Source organism: Eschrichtius robustus, chromosome 3 (assembly GCF_028021215.1).
Source record: "Eschrichtius robustus isolate mEscRob2 chromosome 3, mEscRob2.pri, whole genome shotgun sequence".
Lineage (NCBI taxonomy): Eukaryota > Metazoa > Chordata > Mammalia > Artiodactyla > Eschrichtiidae > Eschrichtius > Eschrichtius robustus.
This window is the reverse complement of record NC_090826.1, coordinates 154,649,292-154,668,289: the sequence shown is the minus strand read 5'-3', so window position 1 is coordinate 154,668,289 and position 18,998 is coordinate 154,649,292. Positions and strand designations below refer to the sequence as shown.

Genomic DNA, 18,998 nt, shown 5'->3' with positions numbered 1-18,998 from the left:
TGTTCAAGAATGCAGAGGAATGAGTGTACATGATAAGGAGAGGTATGGAGGACATAACAAAATACCTAATCAAATTCTGTAGGTTGAAAAATATACTAGATGAGATTATAACGTATTATTAGACTCTATACAAGAAAAGACTTTAAAAACCGAAAGACATAGCAATAGAAACAATTAAAAATGTAACACCAAGAAAAAGTCTGATAAAAAATAAACAGAGCATCAGTGAACTGAGGGACAACATCAAACTGCATAATATACATATAATCAGAGACCCAGAAAAGAGGAACAGAAAACATATTTAAAGAAATAATTACTAAAAATTTTCTGAATTTGATCAAAACTGTAAACTTACAGATCCCAACGAACCCTAAGCAGAAGAAACATGAAAAATACATCAAGACATATCATGATCAAATTGCTTAAAACTAGTGATAAAGTCTTAAAGCAAAGAGAGAAGATCACAAGCAGACAAGCTGTATAAGAAATGTTAAAGGAAGTACAAAAGGAAAATGATACTAGGTGAAAATTTGAATATACATAAAAGAATAAAAGAAATTACTGGAAATGGTAAATACTTGCATAAATATAAATTTTAATAATTTAAAAATATACATTTAAAAGATAATTTACTGTTTAGTGTAATAATAATAATAATTTATTATAGGGTTTATGACATATGTTGAAGTAAAATATATGACAATAGCACAAAAGTTGGGATGGAAGAAATGCAAATATACTTTGTACAGATGTTATATTTTACATGAAGTGGTAAAGATAGACTGTATAAGTTACAGATGAATACTATAAACCCTAAAGCAACAATCGAAAAGAATAATACAAAGGAGTATAGCTAATAAGCTAATAAAGGAGATAAAATAGAATCATTAAAATTATCAACCAAAAAGATGACAGGAAAAAAAAGGATAAAGGAAATCAAGAAGAGACAAATAGAAAACAAATAGCAAGATGATAGATTTAAACCCAACCATGTCAATAATCACATTAAATGCAGTTAGTCTTAACAGTCTAACCAAAAGGCAAATTGTCAGATTGGATTTTTTAAAAAGACAATTATTTTCTAAGATACCCATGTTAAATATATAGGAAAAGACAGATTAAAAGTAAAAGGATGAAAATGATGTACCATGTTACTATTTCAAAAGAAAGCTGTAGTGACTATACTAATATCAGACAAAGTAAGTTTCAGAACAAGAAATATCACCAGGAAAAAGAGAGTCATTTCATAGTGATAAAGGGGTCGATTCCTTAAGAGGAAGCAATAGTCCTAAAATATTTATGTACCTAATATTAGAGCTTCAAAATACATGAAAGAAAACCTAATAGAAACACAAGGAGAAATGGACAAATCCACAATTACAACAGGAGTTTTCAACATTCCCATGTCAATAATTGATAGAACAAGTAGACAAAAAATAGCAAGGATAAAGTAGAGTTGAACAACCCTACAACAAGTTGGACCTAACTGATATTTTGAGAACACTCTGTGAGACAGCAGCAGAATACACATTGCTTTCCAGTGCCCATGGAACATTTACTAAGATAGATAACTTGGGCCATAAAGCAAGTCATGAAAAATTTCAAATAATTCAAATCATACAAAATATGTTATCTGGCCAAAAAGGGAATATATTAGATATTAAGAATAGAAAGATACCTGAAAATTTCCCAAGTATTTGTAAACTAAGCAACACTTCTGAAAACATCTCATGTTTCAAACAAATATTCACAAGGGACATTAGAAAATATTTTGATCTGAATGAAAATGAAAATAAGACATATAAAAATATGTGGGGTGTAGCTAAAGCAAGATTTAGAGGAAAATTTATAGCACTAGACACTAATGTTAGAAAGGTATACAGATTTACAATCAATAACCTCAACTTCTACCTGAAGGAATTAGGAAAAAAAGAAAAATTAGACCCAAAGCAGAAGAAAGGAAATAAAGAGCAGAAAATAAATTGAAAACCAAAATATAACAAAGAACAATCAATGGAACCAAAAGCTGAATCCTGGAGAAGACCAATAAAATGGATAAATCTCTAGCCAGATTGATCAGAAAAATAACAGAGAAGACATATATTACCAATATCGAGAGTGAGGAAGGGGTAAGCACTATAGATCCTACAGACATTAAAGCATTAATAAGGGAATGTTATGAATGACTTTATGGCAGTCAATTTGGTGTCATAATGACTTTATAAGACAGCTTGGTCCTAGCCAATGCAATAAGGAAAGAAAAAGAAGAGGCATACATATCGGAAAGAAGGAAGTGAAAATGTCTGTACTTTCAAGTGACATGATATTCTATATAGAAAATCCTAGAGAATCTACCAAAAAAAAAAAAAAAAAAAGCCTACAGAACTTTTTAGTGAGTTCAGCAAGGTTGCATGATACAAGGTTGAAATCAAGTGTATTTCTATATATTAGCAACAAAAAAACAGAAATTGAAATTTCAAAATACCATTTATAATGGCATAAAAATACAGTCCAGGGATAAATTTGCCAAAAAATGTACAAGATATTTAAACTCAAAAGTACAAAACATTGCTGAGAGAACTCACAGAGGACCTAAACAAATGGAAAGATACACCAATTCATGAATATTTGGGGTTCTGCGACCCAGTTCCACTGCAGGGGAGGAGGTGCTTTCCATAACAACAACAAACAATTCTCAGACCCCAGTTGTCTACAATTCAACTCAATTCTGACACTATCCACCTGTAGGTATCATCAGACTCCACAGATTAAGGGCTTAGTCCCACAAGACTCCCCACCCCCACCCACTTCAGACGCAAGTTGCAGGCCGAGGTTATCACCTGTGCTTCTGACCAACCCACTGTAGATTGGAAGTTCCAATGACCCCCTCCAATTCAATGTGTCAGTCACAAGTCCACATTGTCGTTACTTGTAATCCTGAATGACTGGCTCTACATCAGAGGTTCCCAACACCCCCTCCTTGGGTTCGATTAATTTGCTAGAGCAGCTCACAGAGTCTGTTTGCTACAGGGATATTAATTTACTGGATTGTGTCAATGACTTTATGGGTATACACCTATGTTGAAACTCAACAAAGTGTACATGTTAAAAATGTGCAGTTTTTGTACATGTAACTTAATAAAGTTGTAAAAAACCAAGAAACAAAAGACTTGACAAGCTGATTATAAGCTTAATATGGAAAAGCAAAGAGCCAAGTTCAGCCATGACAAAAGGAGGAGAGTCTTGCCCTAATAGATATGAGAACTTGTTTCTAAAAACTACTATAATTAAGACAGTGTAGTATTCATACAGGGAGAGACAAACAGTCCAGTGGAACAGATTAAAGAAACCAGAAACAGACCCACACATGTGGAAACCTGGTACACAACAGAGATGGCATCCTAAATCAACAGGGAAAAGATAGACTTCTAAATAAATGATGCAGAGACAATTAGGCATCCATAAGGAAAAAAAATAAAATTAGATATTTACCTCATAATATTCACAAAAATAAATTTCAAATGAGTAGATACTTAGATGTTTCAAGAGCAAAACTTTAGAACTCTAAAAAGAAAATACAGATATATCTTTATGCCTTTTGTGTAGGGAAGACATTTTTTTTTTAATTAATTAATTAATTTATTTATTTTTAGCTGTGTTGGGTCTTCGTTTCTGTGCAAGGGCTTTCTCTAGTTGCGGCGAGCGGGGGCCACTCTTCATCGCGGTGCGCGGGCCCCTCACTATCGCGGCCTCTCTTGTTGCAGAGCACAGGCTCCAGACGCGCAGGCTCAGTAGTTGTGGCTCACGGGCCTAGTTGCTCCGCGGCATGTGGGATCTTCCCAGACCAGGGCTCGAACCCGTGTCCCCTGCATTGGCAGGCAGATTCTCAACCACTGTGCCACCAGGGAAGCCCACAGGGAAGACATTTTTAAACAACATGCAAAGAGTGTAAACCATAAAAAAGTAATCAATTTGATTGCCTGAAAATTATAATCTTCTGCGCAACAAAAATACCATCTATTAAATGAAGAAAACAAGCCACACAACAGGAGAAATTATAACTGAGCAAAGAATTTGCATCCATTTTATACTTTGAAAAATTCCTCAAACAGTAAGAAAATTATAAACTCAATAGACAGATGATGTGAACAGATAATTCACCAAAGAGAAAAGCCCAAATTCTGTATATTTATGAAAATTGTCTCAACTTCACTAGTAATCAGGGACATGTAAATTAGAAAATTAATAAGAATATTTACACCCATCAGACTAGAAAAATTTTAGAAGTCTGACAATACTAGACACTGGCAAGGAAGTGAAAAAACGTGAACTCAGTCACCCCTAGTTGGAATGTAAACTAGTAAAACCATTTTGGAAAAATACTTAGGCATAGTTGAAGATGCACATAGCTTATTCCACTGCTAAGCACATATTCTAAAGAAACTTGCACAATTGCATAAAAAGACAAAAATGTTTATTTCAATAATGCTTTTATTTTTGTTTATTTATTTATTTATTTATTTTTGGCTGCGTTGGGTCTTTGTTGCTGTGCGCAGGCTTTCTCTAGTTGCGGCGAGCGGGGGCTACTCCGTTGCGGTGTGCAGGCTTGTCATTGCGGTGGCTTCTCTTGTTGGGGAACATGGGCTCTAGGCATGTGGGCTTCAGTAGTTGCAGCATGTGGGCTCAGTAGTTGTGGCTCACGGGCTCTAGAGAGCAGACTCAGTAGCTGTAGCGCATGGCTTAGTTGCTCCCCGGCATGTGGAATCTTCCCAGACCAGGGCTTGAACCCGTGTCCCCTGCATTGGCAGGTGGATTCTTAACCACTGTGCCACCAGGGAAATTCCAGCAATGCTTTTAATAGTGGAAAATTGTGAACAACCTAAATTGTCCACCCACGGTATTTGGATAAATAAATTGTGGTATATTCATACAACATATTATATAGCAATTTCAAGGAATGAACTAAAGCTATGCATTGCAATAAGGATAAATCTTAAAATCATGAAGTAGATAGAAAAAAAAAAGAAATTTGCAAAGTAATGCATTCAGTATAATATTCATAAAATTTAAAAGCATGCAAAGTTATACTATATGTATAATGAAAGTACAAATATATGCATAGGAATAACTTACACCAAATGACTGTAGTGTTTTCTCTGGGAAACACAAGAAAAGGAATGAAAACAGGGACAGTTCACTGTGGAGCTTAACTGTATCTGAAGAGTTTTGCTTGTGGTGTGTGGTGAACTTATTTGCCTGAGTCCTGGTTCCGCCACTTATAAGATGAGTGACCTTGGACAAGTCACTAAACCTCTCTGTGCCTCAGTTTCCTTATTTATGATCTAGAGATTATAATTATACAACCCCCTGTAGAGGCTGTGAGAATTACCTGAGTTCAGTATACAGTGTTTAGAACAATGCCCAGCACCCAGTAAGCACCATGAGCATTAGCTATTATTATATCTCAAAAAAAAATCTCAGTAACTATGTAAAGACTTTTAAAAGCAGTCTTACTCCTTCCGCTTCCTGATCAATTCAGTCCTGAAGCTGTTAGGTAAGGCAGAGCAAGGTAGGCATCCATGGAGAGGAGCGATCTGGCATGTGGTGTCAGAGCCAGAGCAGAGTAGCAAGGCATCCACACAAGTAGGGGGAATGCTGATGTGGGGGGTCAGCGCCCAAGCAAAGTGAGAAGGGTATCCATGTGGGGATAGCCCAGAAAAGGTGTTGGAGTCCAAGGGGAGGGGTGTGAGGAAGACATTCATGATGTGAACAGTGAAAAGGTAGCATCCATCCTGGGCTGTCAGCCCAAACAGGTGAGTAGAGGTTCCAAGTAAAAGGGCAGCTTGCCATGGGAGTCAGAGCCTGGGCATGATGACCTGACCTCCACACACAAGTGTGGCCCAGAGAAGGTTATCAGAGCCTGAGCAAGATGAAGAGAGCATCAGTAAGGGGCAGGGTTGGGAACGGGAATGGGAAGGTGGTTACTTACAGGGGGCATTGATTAAATGACAAAGTATTTTAATTATAGGAGGAGCCAGGTTTCTCTCTGTCAGAAAAAGAAGTTGCAAGTGTGGAAAGGGAGAAAGAGTAGAAACACCCCTGTGGTATTAGATTGGAATTGGAGGCATTGGTAAACACACATGTATATCCTAGCTCTGCCCCCTGAGAGGGCCTGGGAAGAGTAACACCCCAGGAGCAATGAGCATCCCTGGCACCCAGAGCTCAGCTTCTGAGTATCACTCCGCGCTGAAAGACACTAGGGCTCTGTGAAGATATGGTTGCTTTCAAGGCTGGGGCAGAGAACATGCAAAAGGAGCCTAGAACACCTTGTGCCAAAGGCAAGGAAGTGCTCAAAGTATGATGGGGATGTGGCAAAAGGACACAGAGGCCAGCTTGAAGGAGCTTGTACCAGTCAACTCAGAGAAAATTTCAACATCAAAATTCATGTTAGCAACAGAATGTAACCTATTGAGTAAAAGACAAGCCCATCAGTTAGCAGACGATGCCCTGTGGACCAAATCCAACCCTCTGTCTGTTTCTGTATGGCCCACAGGCTCAGAATGATTTTTGCAGAGGAACATTTGCAATCAATTTGATAGTTGGGAACACTGACCTTGAACCCCAGTTAAGTCTAATCTTTCCCCCACCCCCAAAAGAATTCTATTCTCATTAGGAGATCTGCACTACAAAAAAAATTGTACTCAATAATTATATTTTTAATTTCATCCGTGAAAATGTTCTGGAAAAATTTTTTTCCTCTCATAATATCCTCAACTTGGCTTCCTGGCCTGCAAATCTGAAAATATTTACTAGATAGTAGTATCTCTGGCCCTTTACACAAAGAGTTTGTTGACTCCTGGTCTAAATTAATTAAATGTTTGATGAAGAATGGGATATCTAAGTAGTTTCAAAGCACTGCCTATAAAATACTTTTTAGTTACAGAGGAAAAAAGAAAAATGTCATAGTGGAGAAGCCCAGCAGACACCAACGTAAGTAATGAAAGCCTCTTCAGTAACGGGATAAACTGATATCAAGCCTCACCTATTAGGGTGCAATGAAAAAAACACAGGTCACTCCTGTGATATTCCTGCTAAAGATGCATAACCTGAAAATAATCAGGAGGAAGCAATGAGGGACATCTACAAAATAATTAGCCTGTAATCTTCGAAAGAGTCAAAGTCATGAAAGTCAGGGAAAAACTGAGGAATTGGTTCAGATGGAAGAGACTAAAGAGAAGCAGCAACTAAATGCAACATGTGATTCCAAAAGGGATACTTTTGGTATAAAGGCGATTCTTGGGACAAATAGCAAAACATTAACGATATCTAGGGATTAAAAGGTGGTACTACACCAATGTCAATTTTCTGATTTCCATGGTTGTGTTGTAGTTATACAATATGTAGGAGAATATCCCTTTTTTGTAGGAAACACACATTAAATTTTTCAGGGGTGCTGAGGCATCAGTTGGCAACTTACTCTCAGCAGTTCAGGGAAAAGAGGTTTTTATACCATACTTGCAACTTTTCTCTAAATTTGAGATTATTTTAAGAAAAAAAAAAAGTAAAGGCTTTGACAAAGTTAGAGAGTTCTATATTATTCTCACTACCCCAGACTCCCTCAGAGCTAGGGATGCACAGTTCTAGCCAATGAGACATAAGCAGAAGAGTATAGGGAATTCATGGAGAAACTTGTGTTTCCTTCCCACAGACTCAACCCCTCCCTCCTTCCTCCTGCCTGGAACATGGATGTGGTGCCCCAGTGGAGAGCATCCTGGGTTTTATAGCACTGTGGTGACAAGTGTGAAGAAGAAAGCTGATACCTTAAAGATGCCACAAAAGAGTACTCAAAAGATGCTGGGCTGCCCCAAAGCAGGACAAATGTCAATTACATTTGTCCTGAGCGATGGGGAGTCATTTCAGGAGCCTCTGAGGGTGCCTGCAGAGTAGCTCCGAAGGACAGGAGGAAGGTGGCCCATCATCCCCTTGCATTGTGTGGCGTCTTCCAGTTGCTATCATTCCTGCACCCACCCCTCTTGCAGGCTATGATAGAAACAAATCATAAAACTAAACATAAATTTAAAAAACAGAGGAAGAGATGAAAATTAAAATAAAAAATTTAAAGCCAGGAACAGAAGTTGGAAAAGGATAAAACAGAAAAAAATAAATAAATAAATAAACCAAACCTTAAGAATTATTATTTTTAAAATTAGGTATTTAAGAATGTTTTAAATAAAAGTTAAATATTTTACAAGGAAACAAAGTAAAATTATGTACAAAAAGTAAACATATGTATGAAAAGTAAAGGCAAATAAAAGCTAAGACCTTCAAAGGAACAAAAACACAACAGGGAAAAGATAATAAAAGGATAAATGTCCATAGTAAACCATCAAGAACAAAAAAGCTAGATATAGACAGGCAGGGAAAATACTTTCCCATCAAGAAGAAGACTAGAAAAGACAAAAACTGCTAAAGACCATTGAGTAGAGTCAGGGGTTAATGCCACCAAAGAGAGGAGGAAAAAGAAGAAAATATAAAAAGTAGAAAAGGGTCTGAGGAACAAGCAGCATCTTTCTGGCCTGCAAGGAGAAACTAACACTTGTCCCAAGAAAGAACTTAGTATCTACTCTAACTCAGGAAATGAAATGCATTTTAGGAAAGCCTTCTGGGAGGACAGCCTGGGGGAAGACATGCTCCTCTTGTTTCACCACCCTCCAGAAGGTTCCTGCCCCTGCCCTTGAGTGTCACTTGGAGATAGTGGTTTCCTATCAAGTAATCAGGAAATACTAGGCAAAGAGGTTCCAACCAGCCTGTTGGAGCCCTGAAAAGTTGCTGCGTTGTTGTTGGTTTCAGGTTTTAGCTCCTGTGTTTGATGCCTCCCTGGTTGTCCCCTGGCCTGGCTTTGGAGGGCAGGACTGAATGAGATGAAATCAGGGGTTGCTGGGGGAGCAGTCCTACAGAGAAGTATTTGATGAGAAGCAAATCTAGTTTTGGAAAGTTCCCTGGATGGGCTTTTGAAGGCAAGGAAAAGAGGCCCATTCAAGTTGCCTCAATAAATGTATGGAGGAACCCAGGAAGAGATTAATGGCCAGATCTCAGGAGAAACAGAAATTGGAGGGTGTCCATGCCCCTTTGCTCTGGTGGTCCACCATGAAAATGGCTGCTACAGACTGAATGTTTGTATCCCCACAAATGCATATGTTGAAATCCTGACTCTCAATGCGATGGTGTTAGGAGGTGGGGCCTGAGATAAGAAGGTCATGATAGTGGAACCCTCATGAACGAGATTACTGTCTTTTTAAAAGAGACCCCAGAGAACTCCCTCACCTCTTCTGCCTTGTGAAGACACAGTGAGAAGGTTGTTATCTCTGAACCAGGAAGTGGGCTCTCACTATACATCGAATCTGCCAGCACCCTGATCTCCGACTTCCCAGCCTCCACAACTGAGAAATAAAATCTGTTGCTACAAGCCACCCCAGGCTGCAGTGTTCTGTTGTTATAGCAGCCCGAGCAGACAAAGTCAGAGACTTTACAGTTACTCTCACTACTCAGTTTGTGTTGTCTTTTCTTTGTCAACCGGCGAGCTTTATATAATGCGACATCATGTGGATTTAGTTACAGACAGATATGGATATTGTGTAACGAGACGCTAAAATACAATTCTTTCTCCCTCTGTCTTGACTGAGAGCCCAAAGGCTTTGCACAAAGCCATGGGTGCAAAGTGACTCCACATTCCAGAGTGAGGTGCTAAACCATCTATACAGGATTTGCAAAGGAGATATCTTAAAACCCATTTTGCAATTCTAAGCACATCAACAACCTTAAGGGTATTAAAGGGTTGTGATTGAAGTTGAAGGGGAGGTGATTTGATTTTTTTGGAGAAAGTTATAGAAGTGTTTTGGAGGTGGGGAGGAGAAGCTTGCCCTTCACATCAAACAAGGTGATTAGGTCTTAAGGGATCACTTGAAGAATATAATAGACATAATAGACTGGTGCTGGGCCCGTGCCTGTAAAGGTAATAAAGAGATTGTGACTGGCTAGTGCCTTGGCATAGTGGAGTAGAGAAGGCTGTGTTGGGAAGCAGCTGTGCTCTCATGATAGTAGGACCAAAATGCTGATAGGAGCCTGGAATAAGGATGGTGATCTGTGACTTTATGTAGAGACCCTGCCCATGATGACTTCCCAGAAGAACTTTGGAGCCCCAACAAGAGTATGTGTGGTGTAGACCAAAAGATACCCATGAGCTAAGGGAGGAATGGTAAATGGGCAGCCAGAGGAAAGGCATGGTTTGTATCAAGGAAGCTGCCATCAAAGGACCACAACAGGGGCATCACCAAGAAACATATGTTAGACCCAAGTGAAGAAAGTCAGCTTTAAACATCCACTAAGGCCAGAAGATATCAGCACTATGCTAAACAGTACCAGTCAAGTAAGAATTGCCTGCTCCTTGCATCTCCTCTCTCTCCTTGAGCAACGGCCTTGGAGAACGAGGCAGCCTAGTGAGAGAGGGGAAAATGAGGAGATGCACAAGGTGGGGACATAGAATATAAGCTGATCACCATCCCTTCTGCCCTCTGCAGCTTCTGTCCTGAAGCAGAGGAAGAAGTACTGAGAGAAAGAGAGAGAGAGTTTTATAAGAAATTTAGAGTTTTGATCAAGTAGAGAGGAAATAATTGATGTTTCAGGAGAGAGGGGGGAGAACTGCAGGACAAAGGTCTTTAGTAGACAGGGGGAGATGGGATCAGCCCAACGTTTGGAGAGGGACCTGCCTCAATAGGAGCAGGGGCTATACATCCACTGCAGTCGGGAATTGGGGAGTGAATTTACTAGGGAAGTATAGCTGGATCTCCAGGCAGTACTGAACCTCATTAAAGCATGTTGGAGAAAGACAAAGACATACACAAGGGGTGATTACACTGAAGGACCATAGAATCCCCCCTGGGTTAGGAGGGACATGAAGACAGGAGGGGAATGAGGGTCATTAAATTTCAGGGCCAATGTAGCTAAGATGCTGATGAGTGTGAAGAACTGTGAGACTGACTGTGCCGGCAGGCGGCCACCAGAGACAACCCTAAAATGGAAGACCCAAACCTATTACCATTGTTCACTCCCACCTCTCCACACTTTAAACACTTCTGAGGCAGCTGTCTGCTGTCTGACCTTCTGCCCCTGGCACATTTTGTACATCCTTCAGCAAAAAATCTACCTCAGTTCTTGGCCCTATAACCCTACTAATAAGATTATTCTCCTCAAGTTTCAATCCTTATACTCTTTTTTCCTTATACTGCCACTTCTGGACCTGAGTACTTTGGATAAAGCTCAGCAATTTTTCAGAAGATCAGAGGCTGGGGCAGATGTGTAGCCTCCCTTGACCCCAGCTGAGTAAAATGTTGTCTCTCTTATGCATGAAGTTTTCCCACAAGAGAGTTTTGGGAGACAAGTAGCATCCCAACTCCTATAGGTGGGGTCCAGGAAGTAACAAGGAAAAGCACATAGCCACAGACACCTCCAGGATCCTCCAGCTAAAATGGCAAAGGTCTGAGACCCAGATAATGCTGGGGAACTCCAGCCAGAGAGCTATCCTTAGAGCACATGGATCTTAAGGGAATAAAACTAGAAGTTATCAAGCTATCTCAACTACGTAAGTGGAAGCACATACAATTAGGAGCTGCCTGGGTAAGGTGGAACCCCCTGACCCATGTGTCAAACACTCATAGTGGGTAGAACAACAACAAAAAACCCACATGGTGTTTTTCAACCTCTGTTCTCCCCCAAGCAGTTGTCTGTTCTGTCTTCTGAAGACCGAACCTCCTTAAGGAAATGGAACCCACTCTAAACCTCTCCCCCGGTGATGTGGCCTTTGCTTCTAGTGGGAGTGGTTTTAACACCAATGCATTTATTCCCTGACTCTAAGTAACAGAGTGATCCCAGCGGTGGTGCCCTAAAGGCAGCCCACACTGGCCTGCAAGAACTAACTGTTCAATTTTCCAGAACTTTGTGAGCGGGTTGTTAAAGGCATTCTACATCATTTGAAATTAAATTATAAAAACTGACAATTACATCATATTAAAAACAAAGGTGGGAATTCCCTGGCGGTCCAGTGGTTAAGACTTGGCTCTTTCATTGCCAGGACCCAAGTTTGATCTCTGGTCAGGGAACTTAGATTCCCCAAGCTGTGTGGCTCGGCCAAAAAAACCAAGAAACCAAAAAACGAAAACAAAAGAAAACAAAAACAAAGGTAATAAATACTCAACACTCATCACTCACTAATTATCTTACTGCGTTTTATAATTACTTACGTTCTGGAGGTTACGTACATCTATTGTATCAGATGGTAGAGATATTACGAAATGGAGTGCCAGTGCACATCTCTTCCCAACTCCATGTTCAGGGACTTCACTTTTGGTAGTTCCAAATAGGCCATGGAAATCAGCAGGCACTACGAATCAGCCCCCCGCCCGGCCCCAAGAATTGGTTGTTAAACATTTACCAGCACACCACTGGACTCCACGGACCTGAGGGAAGTCAGTATAGAACAACCCCAGCATCAGCCCACCTCTGGAACCCAACGTTTTCTCTGCCTTTTTCGTACACTCTCCTCTGCTCAGGGAGAGGGCCAAACTGTATTTACTTACTTGAAGGGCATCTGGGTCAGATGGTCTCCCTCAGACAGCAATGCTGAGGAGCTGGCTGAAGAAATATTTTCCCAATTCTGCCTGGTTTCCATTTGAACAGGAAAAAAACTGGTTCTAAGGAATGCAGCGGGTAGGTAAGTAAACAGGGCAGCTGTGATGTGAGTTCCAGCTGAAATAAAGAAAACTTATGAGTCTGGTTTATATAAAAAGAAAGCTTATAGATTCAGATTTTCCTCCCTTCCTGCCTCCGGTCTCTCTCCTACAACAGGGCACAGTCTGTGCTTGCATTGCCCTGCCCTTCCCCCAGGGATGTAATTGGCACCTGGTTGCTCCTTGGCTCTAGTACAGGATAAACTTGCTGTTTTCTGGACACTTGTTTTCAGTGGTGGAGTTATTCATTTCTCTTTTCATAGTGGACATAGACTCCATTGGACTCTCTCAAGGGCCCATGTTCAAGGATCCACTATTCTGAGTTGGAATAATCCTCCAGCCCCAGTTCCGTTCAAAACTCAGTCATTTCCCTTGAGAGCCAAGGACAGAAGGAGGAGATGGGGAACCCAGCAGGTTTAGGAATTCAGCTAGATTTCTGATCCTCCCTGAAAAGATGCAATTCTCTTTCCTATCCCCAAACCTGGTAGTGAATTAGCCACAGCAAAGATGCATGTGTATATGCACTCCGTGTCAGTACAGGCAGACCTTGGAGATAGTGCAGGCTGGGTTCCAGACCACTGCAATAAAATGAATATCACAATAAAGTGAGTCACACAAATTTTTTGGTTTCCCAGTGCATATAAAAGTTATGCTTACACTATAGTGTAGTCTATTAAGTGTGCAATAGCATTGGTCTAAAAAAGTACATACCTCAATTAAAAAATACTTTATTGCTAAAAAAATGCTAAGCATCATCTGAGGCTTTAGTGAGTAGTAGCAGTCACATCAAAGACCACTGATCACACATCATCATAACAAATATAGTAATAATGAAAAAGTTTGAAATATTGAGAGAATTACCAGAATGTGACACAGAGACATGAAGTGAGCAAATGCTGTTGGAAAAATGGTGCTGATAGACTTGCTCAGTGCAGGGTTGCCTCAAACCTTCAATTTGTGAAAAATGCAATATCTGCAAATGCAATAAAGTTAAGCACAATAAAATGAAGTATGCTTGTATATGGCAACAACACTGCAGAAATGGCTCTATTTACTAGTTTCTATTTGTTCATATGTATGTGTTAGGGTGTAGTGTAGCCATCTATTGTGAACCTGAATGTTTGCAGGTACATGTGTGTGTGTGTGGTGTGTGTGTAGACAGGCATGTGTGAGTGCCATTTTGTAGATACCTGTGTGTTTGAACGCATATAAAATCACGTTTGTGTGTTCCTCTGTCTGTATTTTTGCATATGCAGATGTGATTCGTGTGAGCAGGAGTGAGACTTTCACAAACCTGGTTGAAATGCTTGGAGAACGTCATTATCTTCTAAAAGGAGAGGAATGAAACATTTTGAAGAAAGGATTAAAACACCCAAACGTTTCTTTTTTAAGACTCCCTATGTTTCCTCTATGTGTAATGGAAAAATACCAGATATTTGCATTTTTCTGTCATGATAAGGATGGTTGATTTCATCCAGGGACAGGATTTCATCGTTAAGTTTAAGCTAAAAATTCTTTAGAAGGAATGTTGTAAGAGGAAAGATGAGAGACCAGGGCCCCTGAAGGGGCAAGTTTGGACATACCAAGCTTCCCTTCCCCTCTCTCCAGCTGCTGCCATCTGCCTCTAAAACATCGTGGCCCTCTTACCACTGTTCAAAGGGAAAGGGCTGGTGTCTAGCTGTGGATCCCTTTAGCACATAGACAAGGGGCCAGGGGCCATGCCCTTCTTCCTTCTGAGGACAAGGAGACACGAAAAAGACATGAGATTGTGTTGTAGCAGAATGAGCAGGGGGAAATGTCTCTACTTCTTTATGGGCCGTGGGATATAATAAGGCCTTTCTGAAGTGTTTGTGAATTCTCTTCCAGGTGATTCTAAGAGGAGACGACTCATAGTTCTCTGAGGTGAATTAGAAGTAGGATCATGGAGGGGCATACAATCATCAGGATGACCTCTGGAAGTTTTAATAATACAATAACTTATGTTTATTGGGTACCGTTATGGTGCCATGAGGGCTTTGTGTGTGTCAACTCATTTAATCTCTGCCACAACCGTTTAAAGATAATTATTACCCTTACTTAACATATGAGGAAAAAGAGACACAAAGAGGTAAAGACACTTGGCTAAGGTCATGTAGCTAGTAAATGATGGATTCAGGATTCACACCAGGTGGTCTGGCTCCAGAGTCCACCCAGTCAACCATTAGACTGTCCTAGTCCTGCCAACTCTGCTCTAGGGCTCTGCGTCACTTCAGAGAAGTCAGTGCCTCTTCTTATTGCTGACACCTGGAGGGTTAGGGCTAAAACGGGTGTCCATCAAAGGCCCAACTACCAGGAATACTTTCAGATGCATGTGTTCATTCCATGAAAACCCAAAGCTGGAATAGAACCTCAGGAAGCCACCTGCCCTCACAAGTTTGGGGTTGGAAAGTTTCTGGCAGGAAGAACACTCACATATTTAGCACTGTGTGTGTAACAGCTGCTGTGCTCCTTGCTTGTTATAATCACCATGTTCTGACACACTGGTGTAACAAACCCTTTGCCTTGTTTCCCCTAGAGCTGTAAAGTGTTTCTTCAGTGAAAGCTTACCGTACCCACAGACTTCTTCTAAGGAAAACTGCCCTGCCCAATGCCCCTGTAACTTTGTGAGTCTGTCTTCTTAGATACAGCTGACTGGGGCAAAGGTGACCCAGTGGCAGCCAATTCACAGACTAGCCGGCCCTGGCTAGAAGATTAACCAGGACCCTCAGATGGTTGCTTTCAGAAATCCAAGGTTGAAACTATTGGAAGGAGGAGGTAGTTAACAGTGGATGTTGAGGTGGAAAGATATAGAGAACGGAAAGGCCATGAAAGTTGTGTGCAAGATGAGGTTTTGAGGAAGCAAAACTGGGAGTGAACAGAGGCTATAAGGAAAAGAAGGCATATGCACAGGGAGAGAGAAGTGGCCGAGTCCCAACAGCCTTCTGGTTTCAAAGCAGCCACCAGCCTGCCTATGCCCTAAAGCAGCTTGAATGAGCTCCTCGCTATACAAAGACCTCTTAGAATACCAAAGTTTTCAAATTATTTACATTTTTTATATTGTGTTAGAATTAAAACAGAATCAAGGTTATCACATAATAAGTCTTTCGCTGATTTCTGTTGCAAAATGCCATTTTGGGTGGGGGGAAAAATTAGTAAAGGTAGGCAAATTTCACATAACACGAGATTTATCTTATCTGTGCTTGTAGTAACTACATCTCACATACATTAATAGTTGTAACAAATACAGACTATTGTAGTGCTTTACTTCCCTGCAAAATTGTTTTAGGTATTATAAACATCTGGTGTGTCATTCATGTGAATGTCATCCATTACAATTTGCAGTGTGTGGCAGTGGGAAATGGATGGGAACAACTGCGAGGTATTTTTACACATCTTTTCACAGAGAGTCAAATTGAGACTCAAAAGGTTAAGTTCCATGCAGCTAGCACATGTCAGAGACAGGATACAAATTTAAATCTTGACTTCATAATGCAGCAGTTTGATGGACTAAAAATTCTGAAGATTTCTGTTACAAAACAACTAGATCCTATACAAAATATAACAGTTATTTCAGTGCCAGACTTGTAATAAACAATTCTACAAGGACGAAAAAAGGCCTTATAAACCATGAACTAAAACCAGTACTGTGAATGGTTAAGCATAAGTAAAAGGTGAGGGTTGCCCAGAGGATAAATGCTGATATCAGGGCTGCTTTTAGGAGACTAAGCCTTGGGCCATCAGCAAAGTGGAGGAGCTGAACCCAAGACCCTGAAGTTTAGCCAAGGATCCACTAGGGTATAAAGCTTTCTGTGGTCCGTAGTGGTCCTAGCTTCCGTCAAAAGCAAATGCAAATTCTCACTGAGAAAAGAATCTTCATTTTAGTTCTCTAGGTTTTTCAGAAATAAAAATCAAATATGAGCTCGCCATCAAAGATCAGTAAACACACAAGAAATAAACCACCACAACAAATGTAGCCCCCTGCCTCCCAACAAGAGCTTCAGGTATTGAAATTATCAGATACAGAATATGAAGTCATGATATATGAAATGTTTAAAAAATTTTTGAAGTGGAATGACAGATATGAAATAGACATTACCAGAAATGACAGGCATACATATTTGAGGGAGTTCCAGGGCCTAAGCCCTTAGCAGCTCTCCTTCATGAAAGGCCCCGAAGAAGTGAAAGCATCACTGCTGTTCCCTAGTGGCAGCCTCTGGCTGAGAGGGAGCTGGAGCTGAGCAGAGTTGGAAGCAGTCATGGAACTCACCACTGTGAAGGCCCCTCAACCCCTTCTAGACCTCTCATGCTACCTCTGAAGCCACAGCTTGGTAAACACTATACATTTAAATACTATCTTACTGGAGTGAACATAACCTGCAGGCATAGCAATAATCAACTCAGTGTTCTCTCTAGGCCTGGCGAGGGGGTGCTTAGGGGGAGCTGGATTTTGCCTTCCATTTTTCCAAGGTCAGAAATTACTTTGTAGTTCACTTGGCTCAATTTCCCTTTGGATCAGCACTAAAACAGCTTTTAACTAAAAGTTTTCTCCCCATTGAAATGCACCAAAGTCAACTAAGACTCCTGGCCTTAGATCATAATTCCCTTCCTTTTCCTCCCCTGAGAAGCAGCCTTGAAGGATGATTGATTTGCTTAACATTTGTTGGTGCAGATATGAAAGGCAGCTGCTTCTCCTCAGCTAACATTTGAATCAATGTATGCTGTTTCTTTCTAGGGCCTGGTATTTCTTGAAGGTCTTCTCTGGCCTTCCTCCACAAAGAGGCAAGATCCTCCTCTCAACAGGAAACGGGAGGAAACACAGGAGCAATACGGTGTCAAAATGTTGAAGTTGCAAAGAGGAAAAAGGAGATAGCTGGCCAGGGGACACAAGAAGTCAGTGGAAGGACTGCTCGTCCCTCCCAGGATCTGCATCTCAGCTTCCCTGGCTTAGGGCTGGTCTATACCTCCGCTCTGCCCCACCTTAGCATCCCCGGGTCCTCTTCTTCTTCTCCTGGACCCCTGGACAAGAAAAGACTTTCCTTTTGTAACCTAGACCTTGCTGCACCATCCCTCCTTCACATTTAATCAAGGTCTCTCAGGCTTGGGTCCCTGGAAGTCCTACCCTCGCTCCTAAGTGCTACAACAAATAAACCCTTTGTTCAGATTGTCTGTATCCCTTCCTGATTGCTAACAAGATGCAAATACATTCGACTCTCCTCCCCAGGTATGCTTCTCTAAGGTAACAAAGTACCCAGTTAATCCAGCCCTGAGGGTCAGGCGCAATAGAACAAGAATGCCCAGTCTCTAAACCCGAAAGAGGAAACAATCAGCCTCTGCAAAGTTCACAGTCCTTGGTGTTCATCAGAAACACCCAGAGAGATTGATAAAATTACAAATTCCTGGGCTCCAACACAGAACCACTGAATTAGAATCTCCTGAGATAGAGACCCCCGTGACTGCACCAATAGCTCTTCAGGTAATACAGATGCACACAAAAGTTTGGGGATTACTGGTTTAAGGGTATCAGTTCTATGGAATCTGGAATGAGAGGTACTCCAAAGAGACCCTGAGATATCATAACTTAGAATCCTGTAACAATAGTAATAGAGGTGGGAGTAGTAATGATTGCTAGCACTTATAGCTACTCTCCATGTGGCAGGTACTATTTCTAAGTGCTTTACATGTTATTTCCTTCTCACAGTAACCCTCTGAAGTAGGCACTACTATTATCTCCATTTTATAGATTAGGAAACTGACACGTAGAGGGGGTTGTCCTAAGATCACATAGCTAGTAAGTAGGAAAACTTAAATTTGATCTCAGACAGTCTTACTCCAAAGTCTCTGCTCTGAGCCACTATACCATACAGTTGCCCTACCCTAACTGGCCCCCTCTCCTTGTTTAATAGGTGGGGGGGTTGAAAGGGGAGAAGGAGTCTAGAGAAGAGCTGGGAGGAAGATGGAAAGACCATTGAGCTCCATCTTCCCCACCTGTCACTAATCCCTGCCACACTAATAAGAGGAGGACAAACAAAGGGGTCAGAGAGGGGGTGCTGAGAAAGAACGGCCTCCCCATTCAGTTTGACCACTCTGGTAATAACTTCCTGCTGGCCCATCCATGCGTCTGAGGAATGGTCAAGACTGCTCCCTTTGTCTGCCATGTCCTTTCTCTGCATCAACACCTGACAAGATCCTCCTGATCCT

The 18,998-nt window shown here is 40.9% G+C and overlaps 1 long non-coding RNA gene across 1 annotated transcript; it reads right to left on the bottom strand.

Moving 5' to 3' along the window:
- Positions 1 to 4,473: 4,473 nt before the first annotated feature.
- Positions 4,474 to 13,251, bottom strand: LOC137761534 (uncharacterized). The gene is made up of 3 exons (XR_011073428.1): positions 12,955 to 13,251; positions 12,633 to 12,801; positions 4,474 to 4,706 (listed from the first exon to the last, which is right to left on the bottom strand). It is a non-coding gene; the product is annotated as an uncharacterized lncRNA (long non-coding RNA).
- Positions 13,252 to 18,998: the final 5,747 nt, after the last annotated feature.